A 22,344-nucleotide genomic window follows, 5' to 3' on the forward strand; every position below is an offset into this window, starting at 1 on the left:
AATTAGCCCACTGTCTACAGCTTGATAGAAATATGCAAACACTATTTGGAAGAGACAACACAGTTAAAAGCCTTTATAAAAATGTAGGCCATGGAATGTAAGAAAGCATCAGGTATTTTGTAACAAAATAAAACCTACAAAATCTCTTTCCGGTTTGAATAGATTGCTGTAGGCAGTTACAGATTCTTATTTCCTCAATTTTGTGCTCCTCAAGTTGTGATTCACTGAAAGCATTCCTTCCCTAGGGCATAACTAAGGTTTTATAGTCAACCTGTTTTTTTCAGACACCATTCACACCCAGTCTCCTCTCTTTTCTCTCTCAGCAATGTAAGTAGGTTGCTCTGAAAGTAATGCCCCCTATTTATTTCCACACAAACTACAGTAGATAAGAAGAGCACAGTAGCACTGTTTGATTGAGGAAATTCTCAGCTACAATTCACTATTTTTTCAACATAGTCATCGCCATTAGCTATAGGCTTTCACCAGCAATGAATGAGAGCTGGCATGCTGTGCTCACACAAATCTGCACCAGCTGAAGTGAACCCACTGTTGTCACTGCTGAAACACACCACCCACTGCCTCACTGTGCTCACATCCACTGTTTGGTCTCCATAAACATTCATTGATGAATGTCAATGGATGCAATTTTTTTCTGAAGTAAGGAATTCAATGACCACTCAAAGGCCATTAGTTATAAGCCACATCCTTGATCAGTTTCCTGGGATGCAAAGTCATATAACTACAGAAGGCTATTGTGTACATAGCAGACCACACAGATGCATAAAATTGCAGCTGATCTGAGCTGACTTTGAGCATTCCATCTTCCCAGTGACATTTTGTCTGAAAAAAGAAAAAGGGAGTGTTTCATATTAGCAGAAGGAACTCCTGCTCTGGTCTGAGGAGGAAAAATAAGTAGCCTTCACATAATGTTATGCTGAATGTAAAACGCAGAATGACTTATCCATTTCTAATTTGAAGTTGCAGCCAGTTGTAAATGTTTTGCCTGAAATTATCATCGTGATGATTATTCTGAAAAAAACTTCCTTTGGGGATTTTGAGTTTTTGATTAATCTGAAGTGTTTAAATTATAACATCTGCTTCTGATGTTGCAGGCCAACATAATAAAATGGGAGGCATTATTTTTCAAGCAGTCCTGTAATTTTCTGTGGCTTTAATGTAAGGCAGCTTTGAAACTCCTCCCATTAATGCTAGTCTTACTTCTTTGATGCTGCAAGAGCCCCTTTGAGAGGCTATGCACCTCCTTCTGTACCTGTCTGGTCTTCATAATATTATCTGATTTATTCTCATTTTGCTTCTTGCCATGTTGCATTTCAGTATGAAGTATCTTCATCTAGGTGCAATAAAATGGATGAAGAAGAGTGTGGGAAAATGTGCACCCACTATTTTTCCTAAAAATTTACCTAACATAAAGTGGGACTAGCAACATATATAAGAGGATACCATGCTCAACTCAGAGATCTAGGCTAGTTTACCTAGTTCAGTGTTTTGTTTCTGTCAGTGATCAACACTCAGTGCTTCAGAAGGTAGAAAACAAAGAAAACACTATGGCAGGAAACATCTAGTGCAATCTAAATCTAGGTTTATATCTCTGTAATTTCAGACAGTGAGGTCATCGGAGGAGAAGCTGTGGAGACTGTGGTGGGGATGATAGTCTATAGAGACAGAAGGTGAGATAAAGGTTTCTGGAGAAATCTAAGCTCTGAGAAGCCACGAACTTAAAAGGAATATGCAGAACTTGTACTAATGCTCCTTAACTGAATGACTCATTTTGACTGCTGTGATCTGTTACCTGGGAAATGGTGCATTTCATCTTTTATCGGAACAGGCAAATACATTTTGAAGATGTTGAGTAAAATAAGAAGTTGTCTCATTAAAAGGAGTCTTTGAGGTGTTATCTTCCTGCTAGTTTTCTTTTGAACTTTGTGACCTTGCATGATATTTTAGAAACTGCCCAGTTCTATTTCTAAATTAAGAAATATGTTCATCTTCTTTCTATTTAGGAAATGGGCAGTGAGTCTATCTCAGTGATTACTCTGACATCTCACTGATGCACTGATTTCAGTGATTATGCTGTCATTGGCTTGGCTTTTGTGCTGCTTTGAACATGTAAGGCACTGAGGGCAGATCACTAGTTTTCTGGAAGTCAAGTTTCACAGCTCAGAAAGATGAAAATAATTTTGTGTCAGGCCTGGATCCAGATTTGCAAAGGCTAGACAGAGTTCTTTGAGTAGAAGTCTAGATTCTGACGCTGAACAGGATTTGAGCCAAGTGTAAATCCACTGAGCTTAATGGCATAACAATTATAAAAAGGGAGGTGATGTGAGACATTTAAGATATTTTCCTTGAAGTAAAACAATACAATTAATTCTTGAAGTGATTAAATGTAATGTTTTCCTACAGAATGGATGCTTATTTTCTTTTCTCAGTATCTTCATGACCGCAAAATTCCATTTCATCCTAGATTTTACTCCCCTATTAAAAATTCTGCCTTATTGCAGATGAGTCTTGTGAATCTGGATGTTTTATACTACAGTAAGAGCAATGCAGCTTATTTCATAACAGCAATTTTAATAATTATTTATCCTACCACAAAACATTTAAACTACTTTAGAATAATAAAATAATATTTTAGATTAATGGAATGACGTGATTACTTTTTGAAAATTTATTTATACAAAAGCCAGAGTCTCTGGCCAGGCACATTTAGTAACAGATATGCTTAAATATATAAACATGAATTCTTTTTTGTCTGCAGTATCACAGATTTACTTAAGCATAAGGAAAGGCCATGCAAGAAGAGGCTAGATTAGCATTAATATATCAGTGTAAGTAATGTATGGTACTTTTTTTCATCTTTTTTTTTTTTTTTTTTTTCTCCTCAGTAGAATGCTTATTATATAATTATCATATAGAAATTTTAAAGAGTTTTTAAGAAAATACACAATTATCAATTTATTCATTCTTTTGTATATCAGCCCTTTTGTAAGTTTTGCATCACAGCCTTTGTGTAAGGTAAAACATACACTCACCAGACTTACAAGAACACAGACTTTTACAACTAGCTTTGATCCCCTGAACACTCAAGTGGTTCCTGTAGAAATAAAGTATTTGCTGGCAGAGCCTGGAAAGACATATTTTATGTGCGCAAAAGGGGGAAAGATGACCTAAAATGGTAACTGACAATAATCTTCAGCATTTTTGGTTCCTTTAAATCATTTATTCTCTAATTCAAACTTAATCCACAACAACAATTTTCTCTTCTCCCTTGCTTTGGAAGTGGACTTGTGTACATGAAGTTACACCAAGTTATAAAATAGCAAAATATTTAATATTGTGTCTTGGTTTAATCTGGGATGGAACTGTTTTCTTCAGACCATCTGGCATGATGCTATGTTTTGGTTCTAGGAGAAAATGGGGCTGATAACACACTGATGTTTATAGTTGCTTCTGAGTAGTGTTGTCCAGAGCCAAGGCCATTTCTATGAGTCAGGATGAAATTCTCAGCTCATACTTACAAAGGGTCAAGATGGGACAGAATTAGGACAGCTGACTTAAACTGGTTAAAGGGATATTCCATACCATGTGATATAATGCAAAAGGAGTTTTGAAGGTAGTAAAAATTCATCTCACTCATTTGCTGCTTGGAGTGGAAAGCTGGGACTTGGCTGGGCAGCAATGACCAATTGCTTGAGCATCACTATGCATTCATGTGTACATGCGTCGTAACTGTCATATCATTTGCCTTTTCTCTACCTTTGTATATAGTTTTATTTCAACCCAGAAGTTCTGCTTTGTTTATTTTTTCCTTTTGATTTGCTCCCCCATCCCAATGGGGAGGGAGGGAATGTGCAAATGACTTTATGGTGCTGAGCACCATAACAGATTACTGCAACATCACAAAATATCGTACATATTTCCAGTGTACTTGCTGAAGGAATAACTGGCTTTAAAACCAGTTGGTGTATAACATTTTAAAGTAATGATAGCTGTTAACAATATATTATTTTTCAATTTTTATTCCTGACATTTGGGGTGAATACCAGTATTTTATGTTTCCATACAAAATCACCAGCTAACTATTTCTAATGGGGGTCTATCACAGTTCCATCATAAAAAGATCCACATTTCACAACAGTTGCAATCCATATCAAGATTTTCCCACAACAGTGTTCAGATACATTACTTTTTTTAATATCTACCTCATACTATCAATTTGAAAACCATGCTGTTGGTTGCTTCTCCCATGGATTTATAACTAGTGATTTATACCTAGTGATTAGATATTACAGAATTATAAAAAGGTCTGGGTTGGAGGGAACCTTAAATGTAATCTATTCCCTTAGTGAGTCCTGTGATTAGAATGCCAAGGATTTTACTCCTTTTATATGGAGTAAAATATCAGTGATTGACACATGCTTTTGAGGGATCAGAATTAAATCTGTTGCTTTCCCTGCTTGCTATTTCAGAAACCAGCAAGTTCCTGCTTGATTCTAGTCTAGAACAAACAATGTTATTCAGGATTTTATAAGAAAAAATTTACGTGACAGCACAGCAGACAGATTTTAGAACAGTGCTGTGGGTTTTCACTGCCGCCTTTCCGTGACTTCTTACTCTTAGGGGTGCACTCAAGCTTGGAAGAAGTGCTTTTTAAGTGCCAACCAGCTCTCATGGGCCCCCTTACCTTCTAACACTCTAGCCCATGGGATACCTCCAAGTAGGTCTTTGAAGAAGTCAAAGTTGGCTCTCCTGAAGTCCAGGGTAGCAATTCTACTTATTGCTTTGCTTCTTCCACACAAGATCTTGAACTCCACCATCTTGTGATCTCTGCATCCCAAGCTTCCCCCAACCATCACATCCCTGACCAGCCCTTCCTCGTTAGTAAAAACAAGGTCAAGTTGCATTCCCCTCATCAGCTCCTCCACCACCTGTGTCAGAAAGCTATCAATGCACTGCAGGAACAACCTGGACCTTCTGTGCCTTCTTTTACTGTTACAGTATTTCAAATGAAGAAATAAAAATTTTAGTGTAATGAAGCCAGCAAAGTAATCTTAGATTTTTACTAGGACAAAACAAACAATTTCTTATGTCAGAAAAGCTTTTTGGATGTTTGTCACAAATATCCATAGGAAACTAACTTTGTGGCAGGTAACTCTAGGATGTGAAAAAGCAGAATGGTTTCTCAACCATGCCACAGGTGGTGTTACAGTGGTCTAATCTGAGGGTTATTACTTTGCCTGGAGGAAAGCTTGACCTAATTCAAGCATTTAAACTTTTTTTCTCTTTTTCTATTGCTTTGTATTTCTGCATACTTACTACCAGTCTTTTTAATCAAGAACCTGCTTGAGTTCTGGACCTGCTACTAGAAAGGCAGGGACATTCACTGGGGGAGAAGCTTTGCAAGGCAACCAAATGGAGAAGTAGGCACTGCATAACAGGATAAGAATCCTGCTGAGAGGAGTAGAAGTAGGCAAAATGCAATAGGAACACTGATATACTGTATATCATCTTCAACCCAGGGGCTATTTGATCAACCCTGGCTATTTGATACAGACTGCTGTATGCTTTGTAGAAGAAAGTGTAGGTTTGTCTCAATGGCTAAAGACAAATGGAAGACTAGAGTTGAAGAGTATTCAGGGATAAGGAAAAAAGTATGGCTTATAGATTGTCTTGAGGTAACTACTACCTACATGTGCCTCTTAAAAGCACATGCAGAGGAAACAGAAGTTTACAGAATAGAAGAGATGGCCGGGTAGTAAAAAGCTCATTACCTGTGATTCTACTAATGGTTTCTGATGTATTTGAAGTTACTGGAAACATTGCTGGGACACAGTATCCAGCACAAAAGAACTAGGAAAGTTTGGAAGAATCTCTGCAGCACATGCATTTTAAAAAATATTCTATTGGCAAATATATATTTTTAAAAGTATTTGAAAATCTCCTGTAAATGTCTTCATAAACTTGAAATTTTACCCTGATTTTGTAGGTGGAAGAAATATTTGAAGCAATTCAAATATAATTCCGTTTTTGGTCATAACATCTAAAGAGCAAAGGAAACAGAGGGTTTCTCAGTCTAGCCAGAGGAGGAAGAGTTGTCTTCATTCTCCTTTTGCCAAATAGCTCACAGGGTAAGGAATGCTTTGAAGATATTTTCTCCTACAAGTGTGATGTAACCAGCAAGCTGAAGTAGGGCTGACCAGATTACAAACAAACAACTGAGAAATTGTGGTTTCTAGAGGGTAAGAGTTGTGTGACCTCTCCCAGCAGGTATTACCAGAGATACTGCCTTGCTATACTAACCTGCTTAACTCTTCAGGCTCAATCTTCTGGCACAGTGGGGAATAGCTAACTCCCAGGCTTACAGGTTTGAATTAGAAAGACAGGGAAAACATCCCAGTCTGAACATTTAAATAGTATCCCAGAACATCTGCAGGATAGCAACCAAGACCCTTTGTGGCACCTTTTGGGTAAGAACAGATAGTTTTCAGCTGGTGAGGGAGGACCAGGTGTTCTTCATCTCCTTTAATAACTTTCAGCTGCAGCCAGTGTAGCGAGTGTTGCTGCGTGGGGAGCAGAGCTGCCAGGAGAGTCTTCAGATCCATGCTAGGAGAGGTTAGTTGGTTTTTTTTACTTTTGCTTTTGTTTAGTTTTTCTGTGATTTTTATTTATTTAATTTATTGGGGTTTTTTTGAGTGACAGGAAAGTTACTGTCTCTTTTTATGCTGTCAAAATGACTTAGGAAGCTCTCTTTAAGGCTGATTACAGTAGGATAGTACTAGAAGGTTTTTCATTAACAGAGGCTTAAAAATGGCTTAGTCCTTGGCTTTGCTGTATGTTTCTGAAGGCCCAATTCTGTCCTGCATGTGTGTAAATTATTTGATTCTTTCCAGTGTTTAGATGTAAAAGAGAGGGGAAGTTAGCCAGACATTACATTTTATTTCTCTTCCAGCCCCATGTTTTGTCATTTTTTGTGATTGACTGGAAGGAGTTTAAAGACGCTGCATTAATATTTAACTGTGCTGCAACAAATAATTGATGTTTTTAAAGTTCTCTTTCATTCAGGCTGGTCTGGATTTCCCCGTCCTAGTTTATTTTTGATTATAGAAATTCATTTTGGTTAAATCATTCCTTTATCGGCAGGATCTGCCCACATTTTGTTAGACTAAATAGCTCCAGAAACCACAGTGTTTTTTCCAATTGCTTTGAATCAAAGTTGTATTAAGGAGAAAAAGGAAAGAAATAAGAATACCAGAAACTTTTGCTGAAATTGGGCTGGATTTTGTTAATACAAAAACAATTACATTAAGGAGTTTTTAATTTGTAGCTGTGAAGCTGTGCTAGTCACTTAAAGCTTCATGTCAGTTTTGAGAAGAGACTATCCTGTTTCTCAGGTTTTTCCACTTATGGTTTTGTGTGTGCCTATGTTCTGGAAGCTTCCACATGCTCTGTCCATCTGTGACTTTCTTGATGAACATCAGTCTCCATTATATATATATATTTGGTTTATAAAGCTTGTAGCCTTTGGCGGGTAGAAATACAGGATTAGAAATGAGAAAAATCTAGCTTATTTTGTCAAACAGAAAAAAAATGTTTATGTTGTTGAATTGTTTGCTTTTGCTGAGTTACTTCAGGCTGATACTTGAGACAGGTTTATGGAAGTGATTGCTTTACAAGTCCTTCACCGAGCTTATTTGATCTTACTCATCATTATATATGCCACCAAACTCTGGATGTTGGGGGAGGGGACTGAAATTTGAAGTCATGTGGTTCTATAATAGGGTGACCTTAAGTTTTGGTTTTTTTTGACACTGAAGTCTTTTGCAAATTACTCCAACAGTAGGAAGGATGGTGCAAACTCATTGTAAGACCACTTTAATTACAGCACAAAGAAATGATATGAGACCCTAAGGTTAGTAAGAAGGATGTTGCAGTGAGATTAGAAAGCTTTTTATTATTTATTTATTAGAATGCCCACAATATTTCAGTCCTGTGTACTGTGCCAACATGTGGAAGGCTGATATAAATATTTATACAGGTATTTTTCAACTCCAGGCTAGGCTCTGAAACCTCTTGTTTCTGCCAGTAGTTGCATTCAAGTATTATGTGAGAGATTTAGAGGATTGCACCTCAACTCTTAAGAACAGCCAGATGTCATAAGTATGGCACCCCTGCGGTTATGTATTTATTACCTTATTTGCTTCTCAAGTGCTTTTCTAATTCTTCATAAATGAGCGTATCAGTTATTCTCTGAAGCTTACAAATCTCACTCATTTTACTGTGTTATCGGGTTAGCTCCTATGTAAGTCTGTATTCCTAAACAATATCCCATGCATTTCTCGTACTAATGGTCCTAGTTCTTAAATTACAAAATTGTAGAAACTTTTCTACAGTTTCATGGAGCCACATATCAAATAGTATATCTATTAAAATGATTCAACTCTCTTATTTTGTAACTGATTACTGCTTTAGCCAATTAATAAATTAGCTAGATTACTAAACTATACACTGCACTAATTCTTATAATTTATTCTAGGCAAGAAAGAAATGACATTAAATGTGTTTAAGACTGTATCTGTAATGCATTAACGTATCAGTAGAGTGAATTCAGGAACCCACCATTCAAAAATTATCTATAAAAGCTTCAAATTCACTTATCTTTATAGACTTCTGCTTCTGCATGAAATAATCCTTCATACTGCTTAACCTTTAGTGTTGGCACTCAGAGAGAGGGAAGTGCTAGGTGGAAAGTGTTCTGAAGAACTTACTTTCAAAAGATTTGTTGTCTTGAATATTGCTAGATACAGTCATCTTTGATTACCCCTTTTAATGTAGATTTCAAGTTGGAAAAAGGAATAAAGAATCATCTTGTACAGCTCATGGTGAGTCTGTGGTTTGCAGGCATTGGCTCTGCCTTGGGGTAACAGTGTAAGCTCGTAGAATATCCTGAGTTGGAAGAAATCCACAAGGATCATCTTGTCCAACTCTTGGCTCCTCACAGGGCCATTCAAAATTCAAACCATATTTCTGAGAGCAGTACCCAGATGCTCCTTGAACTCTGGCAGCCTAGAGCTGTGACCGCTGCTCTGGGGAGCCTGTTACATGCCTACCGCCCTCTGGTGAAATACCTCACACTACCCGACTCCCCTCTGACAGTTCTGTGTAATTTAGTTCCATGTAATTAAAATTAGTTTAAATATGAACAGCAAAAATTTTTTAGCTGAGTAGACTTTGACTACTGATTATCTTAGGACTCATTCAGTCTGATGTATGGTTTTGCTTTGTTCCACTGGCTAATACAGAGCTGGCTGTTTTGGGTGCATCTAAAAGATACCTGTCATGGCACAATATTAACATTCTTTGTTGAAGTTTCCATCTTAGAAACTCCTAATATTGCATTAATCCTGACAACAGTAGACTTGTCCTTGAGATTCAGTGCTTCTTAAATATATCTGAATTTGCTTTCTGGATGTTCATTCTTCCATTGTGTTGTGAGCAGCTCCTACTACATGATCAGCCTCTAAGACACTAGTCTCACTTCTGTGGTGCTTACCCTCACTTTCAGCTCTAAGAGCCTCCCATTCTGCAGGCTTTTGGTGCCAGCCCATATATCATCAGTTTATTGTGTGTCAGCCATGTGAAGATTACTGGAAATATTTAGAATTAAGTGTTCCAAACAAAGGGGAAAAATGGCTTTGGTTTATGTTGTTTATTACTATTCATAACCAGTTATCTTCTATCTATGGAAATATTCTCCTAGAACAATTTTGAATGACTTTTAATAATGGAGTTAGCTGGAAAGAATTGGATATTATATCATCTTTTCCTTGCATTTTTTTTATGCTGGCTCTCAAATGTGGCACTTGAAGAAGGCAGGTGGAAGGACATATTAAGAAAGAAAGATAAAAGCAACACTGCATAGGAAAGTTTGACCAAACAAGTTCCAAGATAGATAACGATGACTTTTCATATTTCACATGTGTAGATTATAGAGAGGGCAAAAGCCTTGGGGGAGAGGGAAAGGTGCTGTAACTGGAAATAATGGATTGAAAAATGGTGTAAAATTCTAGACAAAACATCTGGGGAAAAAAATATCCTAATAGTGAGATGGATCAGACTGCAGAAATGTTTCTCCTGACTAAACCCTGTCATTTGATGTCTTTCTTTATTTTTAAGTAGGGGTGTCAAAAAATTGTTTGCATATGGGAAAAACTTGTAGAATCAGGGATATGTTGACCTGATCCAGAGTTTAAAATATGTTTATAAAGTCATTAGTTAAATAATTAAATTTTTATTTATTTTTTTATTTATTTTGTGTGTGTGTGTGTGTGTGTGATGTATTTTACCACTCAAATTGTAGATTTTGGGAGTTGTAGGTTGCAGTGAACTCCAGGAACAAGCTTCCATGCCAGGCACCATTTGGCAGACTGTCCCTCTGCAGCCATCTCTCATACTCCATAACTGAACTGGTGGGAAGGTTCAGTTGCTACTGTCATACCACCAACACCTGCCTCTGGTGTCATGGGCCAACATAATAAAATAGTAGGCATTACTTTTGGAGCAGCTCTGATCGAACTTTCATAAAGTGTTAAAGAAAAAAGATTGTCAAGAATTATGCTACTCCAGGGCTCTCATTCAAGAGCTTTATACAAAGAAAGAGCTGTTTGCCTTCATCCAGAACACCTTATGCCTTATTCCTCATGTTTTGAGCATTTTGATGCTATTGCTAGTCCTGTGTGGATTCTTTTTTTAACGCATTTTGTCAAGGTGTAGACATGGAAAAAAGGGATGTTTTCTTTTTTATCTCTAGTAGAAATTTTTTAAACAGTAAGAAACAGTTTTATTTTCCTAACACTTTAAGCTACTACCACTCATCTTTTCTCTTCATGCTTTTTGATGCACTGTTCAGTACTATCATGTTTTCCTTCCTTGTCATTGTTGTCCCAGTGAATATGCAGGTTTTTATGTGTGCATATATATATTTCTTCAGTTTGGTGTGTGTGTCTCTAGAAAGGACTTTGGTTCTGGTTGTCCAACTTGGCTTTCCTGAAGTTTTCAGCTCATGGCATATACTGACATATTGGCCCACCTACTAATCTGGATGTTAAGAGGTAGTTCCTGCATTTGAATAAGAAAGATTTATTTACATTTTTTGAAAACAAACAACAACTCACTGCAGTTAAAATCTGTAGTGTGATATTCTGAAGATTTGGTTCAGGAAAACAAAAAGAAAAATAATTAGTTGTCACCACAAGAAGAGGATTGACTTTTATAGTAAGGAAAAACAGTCTCTGTGTCCACATTCTTTAAGCTATTTTTTCTTTTTTCTCTCACAGGCATGACTTCCATGCCACATACCACAAGCAGTCCAACCCCACTAACAAACCACATTTAGGAATTGATCTATTTGGTTCTCCATTGTCATGCACAATGGGAACAATGTAATAAAAACTCTAATCTCCATCTGAAATTGGCATCTCATCTTACTCAAGAATTTTTCTTTGGACCCCCATGAAAATAAAGTTTGGAGAAAAAATGAACTTCAGGAAAAAACTGGAGGTTGTTCATCATTTGAATGATACAAACTCTGTCATAATAGGTTGATGTGATTCATTGTGCAGCTCTGGTATAAACGTTTTTAAAAATATAAATACTTCAGTTGTTTGTTACCACCAGAAGAAGAGATAAATTTACAAATTGTTCATCCTTCCTGTTCATCATTCCAGAAGTGCTAGTCCACTTGTCTCTAGCTACTGTGTGCAATTACTGTACAGGCTGCCAGGAAGAGAAACATAATGAAATAGTGTGTTCTTCAATTAACGATGGCAGGTCAAATGGAAACTATTAATAACAAAACATTTCTTAGTGGTTCTTGTCCTGAACACACAAAGTGTGTTTAGGAACGAAAACAGAGGCACTCTTCTGGAGCCTAGTTCAGGTCACAGCTATTTGAAACAACCTGCTTAGGGTAAGAAGTAACCCTTACAAAATGTAGCTCTCTGCTAGGAAATGCAAGTTTGGTTCCCAAATGCTTTATTAATTAATGTGCAAGTTTTCTTGTATTTATCTTCCCAAGTGTCTGGAGATAACAAGGTGCTGTTTTTGATAGCCTCATGAATAGAAGAAAGAGATGCAGAGATGTCATAAAAGACTGTGAGAGCAGGGAATGGGAGCAAAGCAAGTCCCAACATTTGTAGCTCAGACATGTTACCAGTTTCTCTCTTTGTCCGTCTTCTCTTTCTTCCTGTAGGAGAAAGCAAAGTAACATTGGTACTTTGGTTTGGACCCAGTGCTTTATCTTGATATACCTTGATCACATGTATTCTGTGGTAACTCCAACAATGAAGGAGGCAATTTGGAATGCTTTAAAATATCAACTGAATATCAATTTTAAGTGACAAATACCAATGCCTGTAAACTTGTCATGGGCCAAATAGAACTGTCCTAGAAGCATAAAGGCTCATTTGAAAGGAATGGAAGGTCAGAGGATTGGAGCACAACATTAAAAAGACATTTCAGCTTCTGAGTCAGGAAAAGACCTTTTATGTTCTCTGCTGGATATTTGTCCTTTTTGCATAAAATACAGCAGTTTTAGTTTGTGCAATTGTTTAAGACATGGGCTTATGACAGAAAGTGAAGACTATGTCTGAGGGAGAAAAGCCAAGAGCATATACTGTTGTATTCATTGACTCAGGAGCTGCTACCCTCCTCTCTGCCTTTCCAGTTTCACATGCCAGTCATCTTCCATCTCATTCCAGCTTTCACGATGGTGGTCTTTCCTCTTCCCAATACCCTTCTCTTTGCTGGAACTCTTGGAAGAACTCACTGGGAAATCTACCTTGAATTTGTAGAAAAAGACAACTCTGTTGCCTTTTTTATTCTTTTTCTAGCTGTCTACTTACAACTTGCTAACATGAGTGCTAACAGTTTTGAATGACATTTCTGTTCTGTGGTTACATGTATGAGACTTTCTGTATTTGGCATTAAGCTTGTGTAGGGCCCAGAGTCTGTTCTGTGAGATGTTTTGGAAGCTAAATAAATATTGTTACATTTCATGTCTAAAAGCTGGATCTAAGTATGTCCTTCCCACTGTCATATATAGCTATTATTTCTCTTTAAGTTTTCTCTAATTAGTATGTGATTTGCTTAATTTTGATTTTAAATTGAATAAAATGATCTTTTTTTGGTTGGATAATATTGATCAATTATATACGACTAACTACCTACATATAAATCCTAGAGGTAGAAAGGGTAAAAAACAATATTTTTGTAGATGAAAATTTGTATTTCTGATTATTCACCTGCAACATAAAATTGTAGGTCAACCATGGAAAATGAAATAAAAAGAGTGCCCACATGAGGCTTTTCTAACAAAATCTTACCAGAAAATTCTCTTCTGTGGTTTGAATAACTCACTGATTCTTTGTGGATTAGTTTTCAGTTTGTTGGTTTGTTTTTGCTTTTAAGTAATTAGAATTGCACAATTCTATCAGATAAGAAGAATCCACATTCATTTTTAAGAACCTCCCTCTCTCTTAAGAAATCTATTTTAATCGGCAGAATAATAGATGACCTAACTTACCACTCTTGTATCTGAAAAATTCATCTGTTTATAATTTTTGCATTATAATGCTTCCTTAGTCAAATGGCCTAAATTATTTGAGTGATCTGTAACAACCTCTAGATATTTGTTTGTTCCTTTAGCTTATTCGTGGCATTATGTTGGATTATGTGGTGTTTCAGTTTGGTTGAATAACACTTCATAACTGTGGAAACTGCAGTATTTCAATTCATCAGAAAAAAATTCTTACTACTGTGATGCTTTCCAGCCTTTATTTCTTAACATTCGTATTAACCTCTATCAAATGACTGACAAAATACGCCTTAGATTTATTTTAAAACATTTCATCCACGGTGAAAAACTGATTAACTTTGCTGTTCAAGGTGTGTCACTTTAATCAGAGCCACTGACGGTTAAAATGAGTAATGATTCATCAAAAGGTTTTCAGCAAAATAAAGACATTTACAGTGGCTTAACTCCAAAAGCATTGTTGTCCTTGCAGCTGTTGTTTTGCTCTGTTTCATTTTTTTTTTCTATGAGCCATATTATGTGCAGATATGACACTTAAAGTTTCAGGAAGAGTTGACACTGCACTTATTAGGAATGTCTCTGCTTTTCCGTTACAAAATGTTATACTATGTTCAGAGCTGTAGGAAAAAAATACACTTGGATAAGTGTACATCAGAGCATATGATTAATGAAAAGCCAAGAACAAATGTTAATGCTTCCCTGAGTAGGGAATGAGTCTGACAAGCTTATCTGATGTTTGCCTTCTCTTTACCTCCTGGGATTTGGATATTATTGCTTACAAATCTTTTCTTTTTACTTGGTTATTGCAATAGTGATTATTCAGTGATTGAACTGTGGCTTGTTTATCTTGTGTATGACTGGGTTGTTTGTAATTACTCCAGGGGAAACTGCTGGAAACGTGGAGGGTGGAGGGATTCTGGGAACGCTCTTGTGAATAGGCTCCAGATGCCCAAGAAGGGCTCCACACTGGAGTTCTCCTATGAGGGAAAACTGTTTCAGGGTTCTGTGCTCTACACAGGATGGGTCTACTCAGTGGGATGGACTCAAACTGTAATAGCAGAATTACGTTTTCTAAGAGTCTTGTATATGCTGAAGTAGGATATGTGTGGGGGAGAAATACATGGTGGTGACAGATATATGCCAAGTTCAGGCAATGTCCTAATCTAGATGTGCTATGAGGGTCTCAGGAGTAGAAAATGGGTGTGCTACTGATGGGCAAGCAAAGGGCTCAGTTTTTATCATTGATCTTTCCACTTCAGTCAATACCAATACTGATAAAATAGATATTACTTGTGTTAATGCTGCTAGGACAATTGACATGCTTCAAGAATACAGATGTTGAAGTGTTTTCTCTATTACTGCTGTTACAGAAATTAGGGCTAAAAAAACATATCAGAATGTTATCTGTTTGTTCCTGTATTCCAAAACAAAGTAGGTGATACCTAAAAGCAGTAAACACTGCTGGGAATGGAAATGGTACCATTTCCTACAGTATTTTTCAGTTCTATACACTATCCTCTGGGCAGATATACACCAAGCTTCATATATTGGGTAGTATTCACAATTATAAATGTCAGTGAGGCTCCTTATTATGGTATCCACTCACAAAAATTAGAACTAAATTAAAATGTCAGTTGCTGATAAATCATACTGAAAAGCAGGATTTCTCTCTTTAGGTTTGAGTTCATTCTATTAACAAGTTTCCCGTATCTTGAAAATGTAAATGCATATAATGCTAAGCTTCTTCTAATTCTTGCTGTACTTGTCATTGATACTTGTATTCCTCCCTCCAATTCATCTTTCAATCATGTTTGTGACCAAAAATTTCAATCCATCCATTCTGTGGGCCTGCATCTCCAGCTATATAGCCCAGTTTTCCTCAAAATAATCTGTTGAGATACCTGTGAAGAAAAGGATAACTAAGGATCACAGTAACTGGGATAAATAACAATGACAGAAAAAACATAAAGAAAATGTGAAAAGGCATATTTGTACAAAATCAGATGGGTGGTGCTGATCTGTACAGGACTTTGAGCAGCTAACATTTTACCAAGGCTAGAAGAATTATTCTCTCAGAGTACAATTTCTATAATACATTTTTATTATACACAAAATATCTCAGAGAAATCTTTATTTCATTTTGTGATTAATGTTCCATGTGGTTTTGTTTTGTTTTCTTTTTCTTCTTTTATTTATTTATAGATTTTAGTCAGCTGGAAGTAGATCATAAAAATTACATTTAAACCAAAATAAGGCTTGTAATGAAAAGTTGCATCCAGGAACACTTGTATAACCTTTTTTCTTCTCTGTATCCTAGAAAGAAACATTTCCCCCCTCCCAGTCCTCCCTCAAAAAAGACTGTCTTCTTGTTTTCATTCTAATTATACTTTCCGGGGCATTTCCTCCACCCTCCTTCACCACTTTTCCTTCCCCCCCCCCCGACCCCTTACTTATTATATGAAGGTTTCATTGTTACCCTGTAATAAAATAATGATGGTTCATCTCCACCAGCAATACTAGGTTAAACTTCACAATTAGAATCATTTGCTAAATGTGATAGTGATTGTGCACTGCTGAGCTATTGTATATCAATACACATATACAAACTATATATACGCTGTTCAATAAATTATGGCTTATTTGAAATTTAGCATTTTACTGTCATTTTCCAATTTTACCTATCAAAACTCTATTGCAGCTAGCCTTTTTACTTCATTGTATTTTGATTATTCAAACATATCTACAAGAAAATGAATGAGTGTATGTAAAAATGTGGTCATAGATTGGTCAGTGAAGTAGAGACCTACAGAATTCTAAAGACCTGGAATTTTTCAACTTTACAACAGATTATTGTGGATCTTTATTAGGCGCTCTTATTCTGTTGAAAGTATAATACTAAGAAGCAGCTCTTTAGCAAGAATGACTCAAAGATGCTCCATCTGAAGTCTGAATAAAGGAGCTGGAACTGAAAACATTCATCTGAGAATACTAGCTGGTCAGATCTTTGGCTGTATTGGCTTGGTCCAGCTTAGCATCATTGGGCCATGGATAACATAATTCTCCAGCTGTTTTAGAATAATCTGGAGGGAAGTAGTACACTAAATTGGAGACAGATGGATAGCAAGACATTTAATCATTGAATATTTTGTGTAGCAGATTCAAGTAAGGTGTCTGACATGATGCTTTTGTTTTCACAGAAGACCTAGAAACCAAGTGGCTAATGGTGATGAGTTATCATTTTTATTTTTTTATTTTCTGCAACTATTTTCTTTTTGCTTTTTTTCTTCTTTGATGTGAATTTTGCTTTGCAAATGGATCTTTAAGCTATTTCATCCATGTGTTCAGTATGGATAGGAGTCTCTTCCATCTGATTACATCCATTATGTTTAAAAAGCATGAGGAGATTGTATGATCTCTGACATTTTCTAGCAAGGTATTGTGCTCTATTTTATTAAATTACACAGGTGAGCAGTCCGGGCTGTGTTAAGTAAACAATATGTGACCAGCTGAAAGGTCCATTTCTCAATGAAACAGTAAGATTAAAACGGAAGAGATAAGAATGTGACTTAGATGTATGGAGTGTCAAGGCTTACTATTAAGTTATCTGCAATACACAGCAAATATTCCAAAGCAGCAATAGATGTTGCTCTGAGAGTCAGTTGTTATCACCTCTTTTCCCACTAAAAGTGCATGAGTGTTGCTGTTTAGCAATGTTTGGCAAAGATTCTGATGTTTGGGGTGTTACTTCACTTTTGGAGATCCTCGCTTGCTGAGCCTGGTTTGAGGGAAGGGTGTGGATGCTTGATTTTTCTTTTTTCTTACTTATTACCTGCACACATGAAGTACATTAAGCACTTTCAATAATTTGTCATCTTTAAAAGTTATGACTTTTAATCCACTAGAAAATATGATATTTTTGTTGTCACTCTAATGTGCATGGGGTTAGTTATGCAGCATAAACATTTTGAATCCTCAGAAACATTTGTACCAAAAGAAAGAGTGTGTGTGTATATATGTATATAAAGAAAAAACAAATTGTAACTCGATAATATCAAAGGGTTCCTGTATATCAAATTAAAAAACAAAACAAAATAGTATAATATCTACATAGAGCTAAGCTTTCCAAGATGGATTAATTGGGTGACCAGTATGGGGTCACCGTTATTAGCATATGCTAGATTCCAGATGCCAGATTCTCAAAAAGCCTTGTATTGTAGTTTGTTTCTTAGAGAGGGTTCTCCTCCTTATCTGGGGGGAAAAACTGAGCCCTGAAGTCAGCGGGAAATTTGCCTCAGGAAGAAAATGCAGGGTTACGAGCTTATTTGCCTTGCACTTGAATAATTATCAAGCCTGAGCTTCTGCCTAATAGTTCATGTTGTCACACTTTGTATTACGTTAATAAATACATCTGTTAGGAAGGCTTTTTTCCTACTCTTTATAACGTTAGCTTTATACTATTAAAAATTATAACTCCTAGTTGTAAAGCACCTCCAATCAAGCAGTTTAGTTTGCAACCATAATACCTATATATAAATGCTTTACTCCCTTGGTTTGATAACTTTCTTCTGTTACGTAATCACTTAATGGTCAAGGCTGTACTCTAAGCACAAATATAGGCTGGAGGCAGACAACAAAAATTACCTAATAGCAGGTTTATTAAATAGCGTTGTGGAAAATATAAAAGCATCATTTGGGATTTTGCAGCTTTCTACGGTCTTTGGGCTGCAATATACCTTTCTGTTGACTCTGTTTATGTGAAAAATAGCATTGATGTAGTGTCATTGTTATAATAATGCAGCAGTTATGTAGTTAGGTTTAGTAATGTATAATCTTACAGCCACATTCCTGGAAAGATAGGAAATATAAAACATATTTCATCATACCACACTGCAAATACTAGGTCAAATTTTTTCATGTAGACTCATGTATCTATTTGTGTTCACCCAAGTTCATCCTTATATCATTAGCTCCTGCACTTTGTTTATTAAAGAATATATAGTAGTATTGTCAGGACTGATGTGATTCAGCTTGTGTCACTGGCATTCAATATTGTTCATCAACCTTGAGATTTTCTAATCGTTCTCCAGATAAGCAGGAAGTCAAGAAGAGAGAAAATATGAGAATATTCTCATTCTGCATGATTTCCAGTCTTTTATTCTTCAGATACTGTGTGAACACCAAAATGGTAGTGAACAGGTGGTGGTCTGTATAGTTCAGAACCTATTCATTTGTCTACCTTATGCTGTTCTGTAGAACATCTCATCCATTTGACACTTAGTTCTCTGCTCTTTCATTAACAATAAGTAGGTTTGGCCCCAAACAGTTTTCATATTGTTACAAAAAATATAGCCGTCATAGAGAGGAAGAAAGGGGGTGCGGGGGAGAGGAATTACCCACGTAATTATTAACTGGTGATATGGGGTGTATGTGCTTTTCCAGTTTTTTAATGATAACCTACATATACCTATGTACCGTTACCTGTGTGTTGCCATTTTTTGGTCCCATACTTTTATACTTAAGTCAGTAATTACTAGACGACCACCTACTATAACTAGGACAAATACTGTGACACCTAAAGATGCTTTGGCGATGTTATAATTATGCCTGAATCTTTGGAAGTATTTTGGAGGGAATCAAGAAGCTGTTTCCCACTGAATTTCTGTGCAATTTTAATGCCTAATGCCCCGTGAGTTCTGCTGAACACCTCTAGCTTTTTCACTATCATGTCTTTCCAGGTATTGAGAGAATAGGAAGAGAGCTAAGAGCATCTATCAGATGTACTTTATTCTACAGGGAGATTAGGTTCCATACAGCATTACCTGCGCATTCAGATTATTTAAAGGTGATTGTTTCATTATAGTTGTAATATGTTGTAAATGCTGGGAATGTTTTTAATGTGCAGCAATAATATATTGCATTAAAAGATACTTCTTCCACATGCATTTTAGGGAAGCAGGTTGGATACTCAATACATAAAAGTTAATCTTTGTCTACACTCCAGTGCCACAGCCAGTAACTTGTGCCTGATTTGGTGATATTCTATAGCTGTGCTATTCTGAAACTAAGCTGGGTCTTTATATATCTAGTCTGATGTCACATTGACATTAATAGAGGTGTGTGCCTGCAGAAATATACCTGTTTCTACCTAGAAGACTGCCTTAAAGCTGATCTGAAATACATTCTGCATGTATGTGTTTTTTCCTCAGTCCATGTGGATTGATTTTTTCAGCAATACTTTTGGAATTTGTTCTTTAGTATTTCTTTTTGCTCGAAGCGTATGCAGATGTTTCCATGTTCTGTAAAATGGAGGAAGAAGCACAAAAGGCACAATAAGTCAATTTACCCTAAGTTTTACAAGAATTTCATAGAGAGATGAATGATCCACTTGTTGCAAATAATAATGAATGTTGACTTTTTTCCATTTTGTGTTCCGCTGAAGTGCAAGTCTTGGATGTTTATTTATGTATGATTTTCCTTGTTTTGAAACTGCTGAGAGAGCATTTCAAGCAATGACTCTCACTATTCATTATTTATGAATTTGTCTTCATGCCCTTATAGATAAAGCTTCCATAAACTTTTGGGGGGAAAGCAGTGGCATTTCCCAACGGTACACAAACATTTCTGGGCTGAACTTTTCAAAGTAAGAGTATTTATGATTCAGATAACTTTCCAAAATCTATGTGTAGCTAATGTATTCTAGTTGGCTTAACTGTGTTATGACTCCTTAATTTTTTATTTTTTTATTTTATTTATTATTATTTTTTTAAGTCTCTTTCAAATTTGTTTCTGCTGCTTATGACCAGGGTTTCACTACATTCTGTGCATGGATACATTTTGGAAGTTGAGCTGGAATTAGTGACACTAGGCTGAGAGACCCAGGTTTTATTCTTCCTGTCCTTAGGCAGGAGGTTTGAAGTAGTGGAAAACTAATAAAGGCAGAACAAAGAAGCCAGATGTTGTAAGGCGGAGTAGAGGAGATTCAAAAATGCTTTCAACAGGAGGAGAGAAGATAGAGGACTGCTTAAATGATGGGAGATGATTTTGGTGATGAAGGTCAAAGACAGCAAGCTAAGCTGAACTGTAACAGTTCTGTCAGAGTACAAATCCTGGAGCAGTCTAGGTGGTTTCACATCCTCTGGGGACTTGCTTGAAAATCATGTAGTGTAGTAAGTAAAGGTGAATGTGTTTTGAATCTTACATGAGGCCTTATTTATATATCTGGCTGGTTATACATGAAAGGCCATCCAAAGGAGCAAAATGGCCCAGAGGAAAATATTCCAGTTTCTTCCACAGGAACAGGTTTCTGGAAGAAAGTTAGCTGCAAGTTCAAAGTCCTTTGTAGGATGACATCTCAGAAAAGAATCTATGCCACAGAAACAAAACTGTGAATAGCACAGAGTAGCCTACCCTACACCTGGGGAGTTTCAAAGTATTTAACTGCCCCATAATCTGACAAATTCAGCTGTGTTACAGAGACAATCCTTCAAGTTTTCATCAGTGCCAATGTCAGTGTTTGCTTTATTGGCATTTTTGTGAAGAGAAATATTAATAGAAAGCATAACAAACAGACACCACTTGTGATTTTATTAAACTGCTTGTTAATAACCCTTAGGAGCATTTTTTGTGCTACAGCACCTTAGTGAATATCTTGATTTTGGAGACTTTTGCTTTCCATTTAATTTGTACTGGATCTTTGCCTTCAGCTTAGCTTTGCCATCCTTCTTAATATCAGTACTGACTCCCTTATCTTTCCTAATTTCAATCACTTACATTGAAGAGCAGTATTTTGAGTGTGTACTCTGCCTGTGGGAGTTATAGGAAGGCTTCAATATAGGAGCCTGTCAAAGCCTAGGTAGCCTTGCAGACTTCTCTTTTACTGTTTTAAAGTATTTCATATATCAGCTTCCATTGTAATTGTGCAGTGTTCATGTGTACAGTGTGTTCATACTGAGCTACTTATGTTACAACTAAAACATCATAATTCTGTAAGCCTACAAGCTCCACAGTCGTTCAGATAGGAGAGATTCAGGTTGTGATTTTTCCCAAAGGTATTGACCTGTCTTAAGGTCTTTCTGTGCTTTTCTTCAGCAGTCGTTAATACCTAATCAAATGATTTATTCAGTTGCTCTGCATGCAACTTCTGGTCAGCTTCCCTTATTGCGTGTGTCTTTTATGAGGCATCTTGTAGGCCAAGAAAGTCTAGTCATATGAACTATTTCTGACCTGTACTGTATGCATCCTGGTGATCTATCCAGCACCTTAAAGGATGCAGCATTAATTCCATGTTGCATTCTATGGGAAAATTCCTGTATTCATGAGACAGCAAGAGATCAGCATGGCATGACTAAGATCTTCCACCTGACAGCAGGACAAATACCATGGAAGAGACTGATTTTCAATGTTCTATCTGCTTTAGCAAATTTAAATTCTTTCATCACCAAACAAAGTATTGATTTTAGATAACTCTTCAGGGATGAGACTGTAGTCTTGGAATTGCAAGAAGGTAACTTCTATTCTCAGTCTCACAGATCCTGCAAGACATTTTGACATATTAAGCTAATCCTACCAGAGTAATCAATCTCTTTGGTCAAATAAATCTTTTTCGTAGGGTGGATAAAATTTGCTTGTATAATCACCTTGCAATTGAGTAATTTTTCTAGACATTTCCAATATATGGTTTCAGGATCTTCTGGGGGTAACCCAGTAAAAATATTCAAATGAACAACATCTGTAAGAAT

The 22,344-nt window shown here is 36.5% G+C and overlaps 1 protein-coding gene across 1 annotated transcript in view; it reads left to right on the forward strand.

Annotated features, from left to right (window-relative positions):
- Positions 1–6,517: 6,517 nt before the first annotated feature.
- Positions 6,518–22,344, forward strand: part of DKK2 (dickkopf WNT signaling pathway inhibitor 2) — a 111,231-nt gene continuing 95,404 nt past the window's right edge. Inside the window, exon 1 of the mRNA XM_015861379.2 lies at positions 6,518–6,630. The gene's annotated coding sequence lies outside the window, so the exon portion shown is untranslated. The remainder of the gene's footprint in view (positions 6,631–22,344) is intronic.

Source organism: Coturnix japonica, chromosome 4 (assembly GCF_001577835.2).
Source record: "Coturnix japonica isolate 7356 chromosome 4, Coturnix japonica 2.1, whole genome shotgun sequence".
NCBI lineage: Eukaryota > Metazoa > Chordata > Aves > Galliformes > Phasianidae > Coturnix > Coturnix japonica.